Here is a 10,734-nt window from a genome sequence, read left to right as displayed (position 1 = left end):
ATGAACAACAATGAACAACAGTTACAGGTAAACGCAACCCTCTTTTCTGTGGGGTAGTGTGGAATGCAATGGGGCCAACAGGATTATAACTGGGGACAGAACTGCCATCTGCTTGGCATGCAGAAAGATCCTAGGTTCAGTCCACAGTGTCTGTAAGCTGAAAGGATTAGGTGGTAGGTGAGATCAAAAACCTCAGCCTGAGACCCTGGAGAACTGCTGCAGTTTTACATAGACAATATTGACTTTCTTATTTAAATAGATGTGTATGTTGAAGACACAGGAAGCTGCCTTATACTGAATCAGTCCCTTGGTCCATCAAGGTCAGTATTGTCTACTCAGACCAGTGACAGGTCTCCAGCATCTCAGCTAGTCCTTCAAATCACCTTCCAGTCTGATCCTGTCAGGGAATGAAACTGTACCTTCTCTGTTTCAAGCAGATACTCTACCCACTAAGCCACAAACCCTCCCCTTAATTGATCTGTGGTCTGATTCAGAATAAGGCAGTTTCAGGTGCATTTGTGTGGAAAGCCTTAAAAGTGTGCTAAATATTAATTATGAATCTATTCATAGTAAAGTTCTTGGGGCTATCTAGCTTGGTGATCTTGCAGGCATTGCTATAAAGGAAGAAAGGCTGCTATTTGTGCTGATAATGAGGGTAACTGCTAGGAAAGCAAGGCTCCTTCAGAGGTGGGGAAGTAATTGAGGCCAGAAGATGAAGTCTGAACACGTTTCTTTCCTTAATAAAGGAGCTCAAGATAAGCCCGGCTAGAAGCTGCACAGTCTGCTGAGCAATGGTTACATTGCACACTTTTGATTAATTACTATCTCATTTTGTTGGTATGAATTTCACTTTAAAATTCTAGTCATGTTTAATCATTAATACTCAGGAATAGACAGACTAATTTAAGTTTTACTGAATTAAAAGTGTCTGCTCATTCAGAGCCATTATTTCCTTTTCTAGTTCGTGTGAGCTGAATGGACTACTTTAATATCACACAAAGCATCAGCTCAGAAGGGTCATTGGTTTTCAGCTAAATGGCATCTTATCAAAGGGTTGCCCAAAACTTATGGAAGAAAGCTTTAACTGCCCCTAAGGGATGCACTGTAAGCTACCAACTGTATCAGTGAAATGCTTGCTTGCAAAGTTTGCAAATAATATTTAGATTTCCTTTATCATGGTCAGGGTGCTCAGGCTCCCTAAGGCTACTGTGTCATTGGAGGGATATTTGAATTAGAGGCTCTTGGCTAATTCTTCTACTCCCCAAACAATCTCTTCAAGAATCCAGATTCCTTAGTATGCTTGCCCTCTGTGGATTTCTGAACAGACCTTTGCTTGCTGGAATGATACAGTTGTGTTGCATTCATAAGAATTCATAAACTGTGCAAAACTACAGCACAGGTAGAAATTATGACTATCTTTAAAAATGTTTCTGGTATTACTTTCTGCCTTAGTTATCTTTCCTCTCTAACCCTGAATGCATATGGAAAGGTACTTGCACATGCTCATAGGCAACTTATTTTTATGGTCCACTTTTGGGGATGCACATGGAGGAGTTTTAGAACTAAGCCTTGGTAAACTAAAAGTAGCTCTGTTGAGGATAATAGTATCCAACTGTGTACTTTCCTGTTCTCTTATAAGTGATAGTATGCCAATGAGAATTGGTTCTATGACCAGAATTTCTTGGCTGATACCTTTGAATTCACTAAACAAACCTATAATATCGTAGAAAAATACCTGACATACCTCAGTGTTCACGCCTGTATTTGTGATCTTCCAGAAATGAAAAACGTGCCATTATTGACTTGTTACAAGTAACATTTTTTGTGGGGGGCATATAATAAACTGAAATGCAAGAGGATTTCAGGTTAGTAATTGTCTGGTCTCTTCAGAGTAATTAAGAAGAAGAAGAGGATATTGGATTTATGTCCCGCCCTTCACTCCGAAGAGTCTCAGAGCGGCTCACAATCTCCCTTCCTCCCCCACAACAGACACCCTGTGAAGTGGATGAGGCTGAGAAGGCTCTCACAGCAGCTGCCCTTTCAAGGACAACCTCTGCCAGAGCTATGGCTAACCCAAGGCCATGCTAGCAGGGTGAAGTGGAGGAGTGGGGAATTAAACCCGGTTCTCCCAGATAAGAGTCCACACACTTAACCACTACACCAAACTGGCTCTTAATATATATCTTACATTTTTATTTTGCATGGTTCACATGAAGAGCTAAAATGTACAGATGGTCCATGAACTACTGAAGCCAGATGAGCAGAAAATTAGGTGGCTTGGTTGGTGCAAGTGATTGGAATACCACATCAGCTGCATCTTTTGGCCAGCATTTTGTTCCTCATCTTTGTCAGTGCAGTTTGTGCCCACTGAACCCTTTTCAAGAATATTGCCTCCAGTTATTCACTTCCTGTCCCACTATATCATTCTGTTTTACTAGGAATCTTTTCTCTTAGACCCAAATGTTATCATTGTTCATAATTTGCTTGCTGATAGATTACAAATCTAAGTATTCAGTCAGCCTTGATTCCCTGTAAGAAAGGCAGCCTATAAATGAAGCAGTGGGGGTTCTGGTTCCAGTTTCCATCAGATTATACCGACTGTTACACAAAGTCCACCAATTTTCTGTACTGTGTATAGTGCACAGTATATGTAGTGCTAAAAGTCCTGTACTTTGAATTTTTCTCTTGGAAATGTACATAAACATCAAGACTTTTGGGACTTCTGAACTGTGCATTTCAAGCTTCAGATCAACTGAGGTCATAGAGGAATGCTGAAGTTTGTCAGTTTGCAAATCTATGCTCTTATTGGGCTCCTGATATAAATGTTGTTTGTACTAAAACAATTCAGGGCAATTCCCCCCTTAAAATTAAACTCCCCAAGGATAAAATATGACCAGATAGATCAAGATATGAAGGTAGCTGTGTTAGTCCGTGTGCAGTAGTACAAAAGAGTAAGAGTCCAGTAGCACCTTAAAGACTAACACAATTTGTGGCAGGGATTGAGCTTTTGTGAGTCACTGCTACTTTCAGGTACCAAAGCCTCACTGTGAAGCTCATACACTGCCCCAAATTTTGTTAGTCCTTAAGATGCTACTAGACTTTTGCTCTTTATGACTGGATAGTCTTTCACAGTGATTTTATAATCAATTTCTAAGAATTGAAGTGCAATTTTGCTACTTATGGAAGATTTTTCTAAATTCCATGACATTAATTTGCATAACACATACAATTTAAATGATTTTGAAGAAGGGCTGCCCTAAATTTTTGTCTGTTTGCTTTGGTGAGTGAAAGTAGTGCTTGGGAGCAAAAGGACCCACTCTTGTTGGCCATAGTTCCTTAGCCTACCATTTTAAAAGACCAGTTTCTCTAAGCACAGTGTTGCCAGCTAACTAGACCTCATGCACTGAAAGTAAGTGCATTGGTGCTAAATAGCATCAGATTTCTAAATCCGATTGGCTATCTCTACACCAGGGCAAAGTAAATGTTATGCCAAGCCAAAAAGCATAGCCCTCACTTTTGTCCCCTTTTAAAGTAATCCTTGAAAAAATTCAGGTGCTGAATTTTTTCAGCTATGTTTAAGCAGACAAGATGGAGAGCTCTGAAACAGTAGTAGCCAAACAACTTTTAGAAGGTTATCCTGCCCTTTTAAAAACACAAACAATTCTCTACTTAGGCACAGTTCTGGTTTATTTTTTGTCCTCCCAACTCTACATGGAGCTCCCACCTTTTAAAGGGCTCATATAGGTTCAACTAGTTTACTGTTGAACATAACCAACCCTCTCACTAGCAAGTTATTTAAAAAACAAACAAACTACAAGTCTCATAATGATGGGGGGGGGGGACTTGAACTGAAATGTTGAATGTTTAATTTTTTTTTTACTCTGGGCTATATAGAGTATTCCACTCTATCTACAGACAGTCCCCTTAGTAATGAATAATAGGAGTTTCTAATTCACACAGATATGTAAGAGGTTATCTCTGTGATGTTCCTAGTTATGCATGTTTTTTCTCATTATGGGACAACCCTGAAAGTTCCAGTTTAAAGCCAATGGGTTAGCTTGGTTGGAAGGGTGGGATAAAAATCTAACTAAATAAATTATACTATTCCACCAAGTCTTTCATCAACAAATAAATACTTTTCTTTATTGGAGGAAGCCATTCTTATTGTAGGAAGTCTTTCCCTGTTGACGAAAAGCTTAGTGGAACAGTGTTATAAGAGCCAACCTAGTAACATCACAGCAATCTCAAATGCCTATATGAAACTGTCTTATATCCCATCTGTTCATTTAACTCAGTGCTGGCTACTTTGACTGAAACTTTCCAGGGTCTCAGGCACAGCAAGGATGTTACCAACTTTTACTATATGAGCTAGATAATTGGGAATGATAGGAAATGAACTTGTACATACTGCAAACAAAATATGTGCTATGCTGCTGAACCATGGCCTTTCTCCATCTCTGCCATTTCCCAGGCACCAAGCACACAAGGAGAATTAGTAGCTGGCCAAAAAAGGAGATGGCAAAGAAGCTTGAAAGTAAGCAAACTGAAACCAAAGTCTGGAAAAGCCCCATAGCAGTGTTTGCAGCCAGATTTCAAAGCTGTGTGCTTGTCAAACTCTGGAGTCCAGACTGCTTTATTGGTCACTTTTGATCCTCATATGAATCCCCTCTTTAAAAACTGGGTACTGGTGTTTATAAGAGCTTTTTTTTCTTTGACTGATGAAATGTTTAGCAGCTTCATTGTGGCCTTGCTCTGCTAACCTTTTGGTCCTCCCTACGTTTGAGAAGACAGACTGCTGTGTTTTCATTTGCACAGGTCCCTGTTTTCCACAATAGTGTGAACCACTTTCAAGTCTGTATCAGGGAGAGAACATGCCAGAACATGTTGGACTTCTTTGTCTTCAGCATCCTTAATTTTATTTTTTTCCCCTGTTCATTTGTATTGGATTAAATGTGGTGCTTGTAGCCATTACAATATTTATAAGGTTAGCATGCTTTCCCTGTGTTATGTGGAGAAATATTTATTTTATAATTTACTACTCAGTAGAGAATTATGCATTTTTCAAAATCTAGTTTTTCTCAGCTGAGATGTTATAGAGCTCTGTTACAAAAAGTTTAGGTTTGGGTTGTAACAGGAAGATTATATTAAACATTCAAGATGCTGAACTACCTAACCAAACCTTCACACTGCTTTGTGCTCCTGGGAGAAAGGGTGGGTTCAAAATCTAATGTTTATGTGCATGTTTTGTAATGGTCTGTTGATGAAGTGGATAGAGTGTCAGACTAAGAGGGAAGAGAGTGAGTTCCAAATCCCATTGACCTTGGGCTAATCACAGGCTGGTTTTGCAGTGGACATTTAATCTGATGCAATGGTCAGTTCATTAGCTTCCAATATTTTCCATACTGCTGTTCTGTCTTTTTTTGAAGACCTAATTTGTTGGAGTGCTTTTAACCCTAGGTAAAGGTAGTTGCAGTACTAGACTCTGTGCCATCTGGCTGTCAAATGAACATTATTTTATAATAGTGTTATTGGTAATAAAATTTAAAAATGGACTGTAGTCTTAGCCAATAACATTAATTTGCAGGTACCCCATGAGCAAGCTGAAACCTCCCTGACTCTTCTGCTTTCTTGGAGGCTGGGAGGAGGCATATGGAAAGTTGGCTTCTAAAGCCCCACTGTTTTGTAGTTGGTTCTGCCCCAACCTTCCATTGCTGACTTGAAACAATAGGATCCTTTCATTGAGAACAGGCATTGTATGTTCTCATTCTAGCATCCCATTTTACCTTTCCATCTTTTAAACTTCTCTTCCATATTCTTCCTTCTCTTCCTGCCTCATTGCTCCTCCATAGACACACATGTCCTCTGCCAGCTGCCTTTACTGTCCTCTGGCTTCCCTAGCTTCCCCCCACCTCCCCCTGTTCCTTGCTAGAGCTTACATGTTTCACTGAAAACTCCCTTTCTCCAATGAATAGTAAGCCAGAGCCTGGAACTGTATCTACAATAAACAAAAGACCCCCTAGGATTCAGGTACATGTGGCAGGATCCTTAGATATATACATGCCCTGAAATAGGATCCATAGTAGCCCCAACTGTGTGCGCAGTTCTGGAGAAAATAAACAGAAGGTTTAATAGAATTGGATTACCCTGTTGCTTATTTTTTAAATGAAAAATGGCACTTGAAATTTTATTTACTGCATTTATGGCCTCTCATTTTGCTGAGGCACAAGGCCAATTACAGAATGTAAAACAGTCAGACAGCAGAGACCTCCAATTAACATTATAGTAGAACTAGAATTACAGAACTGGACAGCAATGTAAACAAACTGTTTTAAGGCATGACATACCATAATACAGAAAGTGGGCAACAAAAGTAGAAGACTGTTCAGTAAATGGAATGAAATAAAAACAATAAATTGCAATAAATTACAAACCTATTCCTTGTAAAGGAATATCATTCCACTGTACTATGGTTCTGTTCTGTATATTTCTGTGGAATAAGTGAAGCATGGGGGCTTCCCCGGCTTCCCCAGGCAGGCTGTTCCACAGCATGGGAGCCACCACCAAGAATACACAGCAACACAGTCTTACACATTTTGTAGGGTGACACTTTCTGAAGGGTTTGCTCACTTGAGCATAGCCATCTTTTGCTTATTGGCCTTTTGGCTAAAATCAAGTGGAGCTGAGCACACTTTGTAGCAAAGTGTTTATACATCCTGGAGGCAGGCTCCCTTGGTAAATTCCAGCAGCAGAATTTGTAAGACATGGCCTTTGTCTCCAAAGTGCAGCCCCAAATGAGCTGTCAAACCAATATTTTGACACAGGTGGTAAATAACAATGGCAAATAAAACATCATAAATTGCTTTTGCCCCCCAGTTCTTTCTTTTGTACTATATTATAAACAACCAGAGCAGGAAAAGAGATGCTAATATGGATTTCAAGGGCAAGACACTTCAAGTGATTTGCTATATATATTTTAAAAGTCTCAAGATGGAAGGGGGTTTGGAGTATTCTAAACTGGAAAATAATACTTTGGTGCTAATAGAATGCATTACCACGCTGGTCCTCCTTATCATTTTGTTTTCACCCTGGTATATACTTTTTCCATTGACATTTCTATTTATGGAAAAGTAGAGGGTAGCTGGAAAAGGAGCCACAGTTCAGTGGTGAAATACATAATTTGTATGCAAAATGTCCCAGGCTTAATCCCTAGCATCTCCATTTGAGTCCCAGAAGTGGAAAAGATCCTCTCTGTCTGAAAACAGCACAGAGCCCATGCTAACCAGACTAGTCAACAATGAGCAAATTAGCTAAAGCTTGAAAAGACTCATATAATCTGCAGGACTCCAAGGCTTTGAAGAACCGCTGCCAGTAAGATTACACACAGTGCTAAAATAGATTGACCAATGGTCTGTCTGGAGAGAGCTTCAGATGAGGTATTTTGAATAGGCAATCAAATTCTGATCCTGCACTTATCTGTACCAGCAGCCATTTGATTTGCTGTTGTACCAGCCAATCCCTGGTATTGTGCCTTTGCAGTAGATGTGCAGTTTCACCTCCATCACAAGAATTTTACACAAAACTCTGCACTGAAATAGAAGCACAGCATGCTAAAAGTCATCCAGTTCTGTTACCAAATGTGCCATTTTTAAAACAAAAACAGCAAAATTACAAACACAGAAACCCCAGACTAGCTTGGCAAACATGGACAACTGTTGTCTCAGGCTACTTGAACAGCAACTGCAGGAAAACCCCCAAAACCAGATGTAAATGGATTGGGATGAGCACATAGGCTATGAAAACAAATATGGTAACAGCAGTGGCAACAAAAGAGTACGTCACTATTTGTTCTCTGGGCTCCAGGTCAATGCAGATGGAGATCAGCAGGTACTGAAAACAGAGCCACTAGCAAGAATCCTTTATATGCTTCACTGTTTTCATTGCCATATCCAGTTATGAATTCAGGAAGGTTAGTCATTCTCACCACTCCTTGAAGCAGGTAATGGGCCTGGCACACCTCAGTCAATGTTAAAACAAAACTGGCTTGAGCTAGTTCTATTGTGGATGGCTGGATCTGAAGGCTGCTGTCCAATCAGTTATAGTCTCTTCCACCAGCAATGTCAAGCCACTGCAAAGTTCTTGTTGATAAATCTGGACAGAGCAGTCATTTAATTATACAGGCTGACACAGAAGGGGTCTGGGATACACCGATCCTCTGGGGTAAAAGTCAATGAAAATAATTAGAGTAGAAATACTGCACAATGTCTCAGGGCATTGAGCCTTTAGATGGGTTATGCTGATTTGTAAAGTATTTACACCCTGCTTCCTGACAATAGTCCTCCAAGGCAACTCATCATAAGAAAAAAAATTACAGTACAAATAAACACAGTGGATGTGTCCCAAGATGTTCTTTTACACACAAAGCAGGGACCTACCACTTCCCATCAGATGTGAGCAATAAAATTACCAATAAACTAATTACACCAGGATCCAGTTCTCCTTTTCAGCTGGCTTTGTTGAGACAGAGAATACTTTAAACCATCCGGAGGCAGGGAAGAGCTGAATGAGGTCCAATAGTCCAGACAAGATTGAGGTATTTTTGGATGATAGCATTGCTAACTAGGAATTAAAGAGTTAACCCACATGCCACTGCTCAGATTTTGCTCAGTTTCATTATGTTTACCAGTGTAGCATTTCCTGTATATGCAGGATTTGGCTGCTTTTATCCAAGTTCTGATCTCATGTAGATTAAACCACCTGCAATGCACTCTTTTTTTCAGCCTTTGAAGATTATTCAAAAGATGCAAGAGGTACAAGATGTAAGCTTTTAGGAATGTGGCTTTCAGAAGGCTACATGGGCTACATCTTGATTTCCAGGCATGATCCAAAAGGGCTACTATTAAAGTCCTAAAAGTCCTAAAGTAATCAATAAATTGGAAATCCACCTGTAAGTAAGTCCAGATCTGCATCATCTAAATGACTGCTTTTGTTCACCAGAAATTTCTATCCTTTTACTCATCCCTCTGGGTCATGTTTTTGTGGGGACATACCCACATAACTGTTAGGGAAACCAGTTTCTAATGGAAAGGGCAAAGGTTGCTGAGGTCTGGACTGGAGTATCTATTTCTGCAGAGCTCTGAATCCAAGTCATGGAAGGACTTGAACATTATCACAAGCTGAAGGCAGGTCAAACTTGGTAATGCAGTCAAAGGGAAGAGAAATCAGGGCAAGCATGGTGGGGTGTGCCGGTCAGAAGTCAGCAATCAAACATGGCAGTGTCAAGGAAAATAGTCCTTTTAATTATGCCATGTATTTCACAATGAGCATTAATCTATTAGATAACACTTCATGACAGAAGCAGCAGCTGATCAAATTTACATGCCAAATGGACAAGGTTCACTTGCAGAGACATAAAGTAGCATTGCTCATCCAAGCAGTACCTTGTCATCTAAAAGTCAACCATGGGTATCTGCATCAGTTTTGTAGCAATAATTTATAGCATTATGAGACATCTGCCCAACTTAAATCTTTCCCTCCCCACCCCACTTTTGCAATGAAATGCATTCTAGGTTTTGCTTTTGCTAAATGAGTGAAACAATTTTGAAGCAGCTGTCCCTATGGCTTCTCAAATACTGACAAGTATATGATAAATCCAGAGATCTACAAGAGCATTAGCACTTAATTTGCCTAGCAGATTATCAGCCACCGAGGGGAAAGGAGGTGAGTCATGCTCACGGAGAGGAAAGAGAGAATTCAGCGATCTTTGGACTGAGAGGCAAACCATTTGCGCAACTCAGACTGCTAAAAATAAGGAATGTATGCATCTTTCAATAGGATCTTCTGCCTCTGCATGGAAATCTGTTCATGGTAAACACTTCCAGGAAATCACTGTGCAGTAGTGATTAGAGTGTTGATCTAGGCTACCAAGGTTCATATTCCCATTTGCCATGAAACCTAGTGGGTTCCCTTGGACCAAACATACCTGCTTAGCCTAACCTACCTCACAATCTGGTTGTGAGGATAAAATGGAGGAAGGGAGAGCCATGAGTTGGATCCAACCAACTGCTACATTGATGTGGAAGAGTTCCTTTTTCGCTACCAAACAGGCTCTCTTTCATGTGGGATGGGGCTGTAATAAGGACTGTGTTTTAAAGTCTGCATACTGAACCATGTAATGACCCAGCAAACAGTGATTCTGTTTGCTGTTCCTGTTAATAGAGAAAACCTTTGAATTTTAGCCCTAGCAAAAGGCCAAGAGTATTTTCTTATCTATATTCCCAGGAAAGTGAGCCAACAATGTCCATCTTGTCATCCCTTCATTACACCATAGCACTGAACTCATCCTTTAATTGAATTCTTATCTACCAGCTTGCTTCTTTCAGGCAAGTGTTGCTGGGGAGTTTCATGGTGATTGTCTGGTAATTACAACAAGTTGGTCTGCTGTTTATCTAGTGCTCTTATTTTTTTAGCCCTGTTTCTGTTTTATTAACAAACAACATCCCTATTTTAGAAGGTGGAAAGTGGAGTAATGTGCCATATTGGTCCCTCTCTGGAGATTTCAAGTTGAGTCCTACTGACAGTAAACAGTGGGCAAGCTTGGAGCTTTCTCATTGTGAAGGAGATGAGTCATTTTTGCCAAAGGGTGGTCCTTTGAGAGAGCAAGAAATCCCCACAGAGAACAGACTAAAGTCACTCAGTTGGATGAATTGTAGCATTTCACTCATACAATAGTCAGCC

Source organism: Heteronotia binoei, chromosome 3 (assembly GCF_032191835.1).
Source record: "Heteronotia binoei isolate CCM8104 ecotype False Entrance Well chromosome 3, APGP_CSIRO_Hbin_v1, whole genome shotgun sequence".
Taxonomy (NCBI): Eukaryota; Metazoa; Chordata; class Lepidosauria; order Squamata; family Gekkonidae; genus Heteronotia; species Heteronotia binoei.
Note: the sequence above shows the minus strand (reverse complement) of the source record.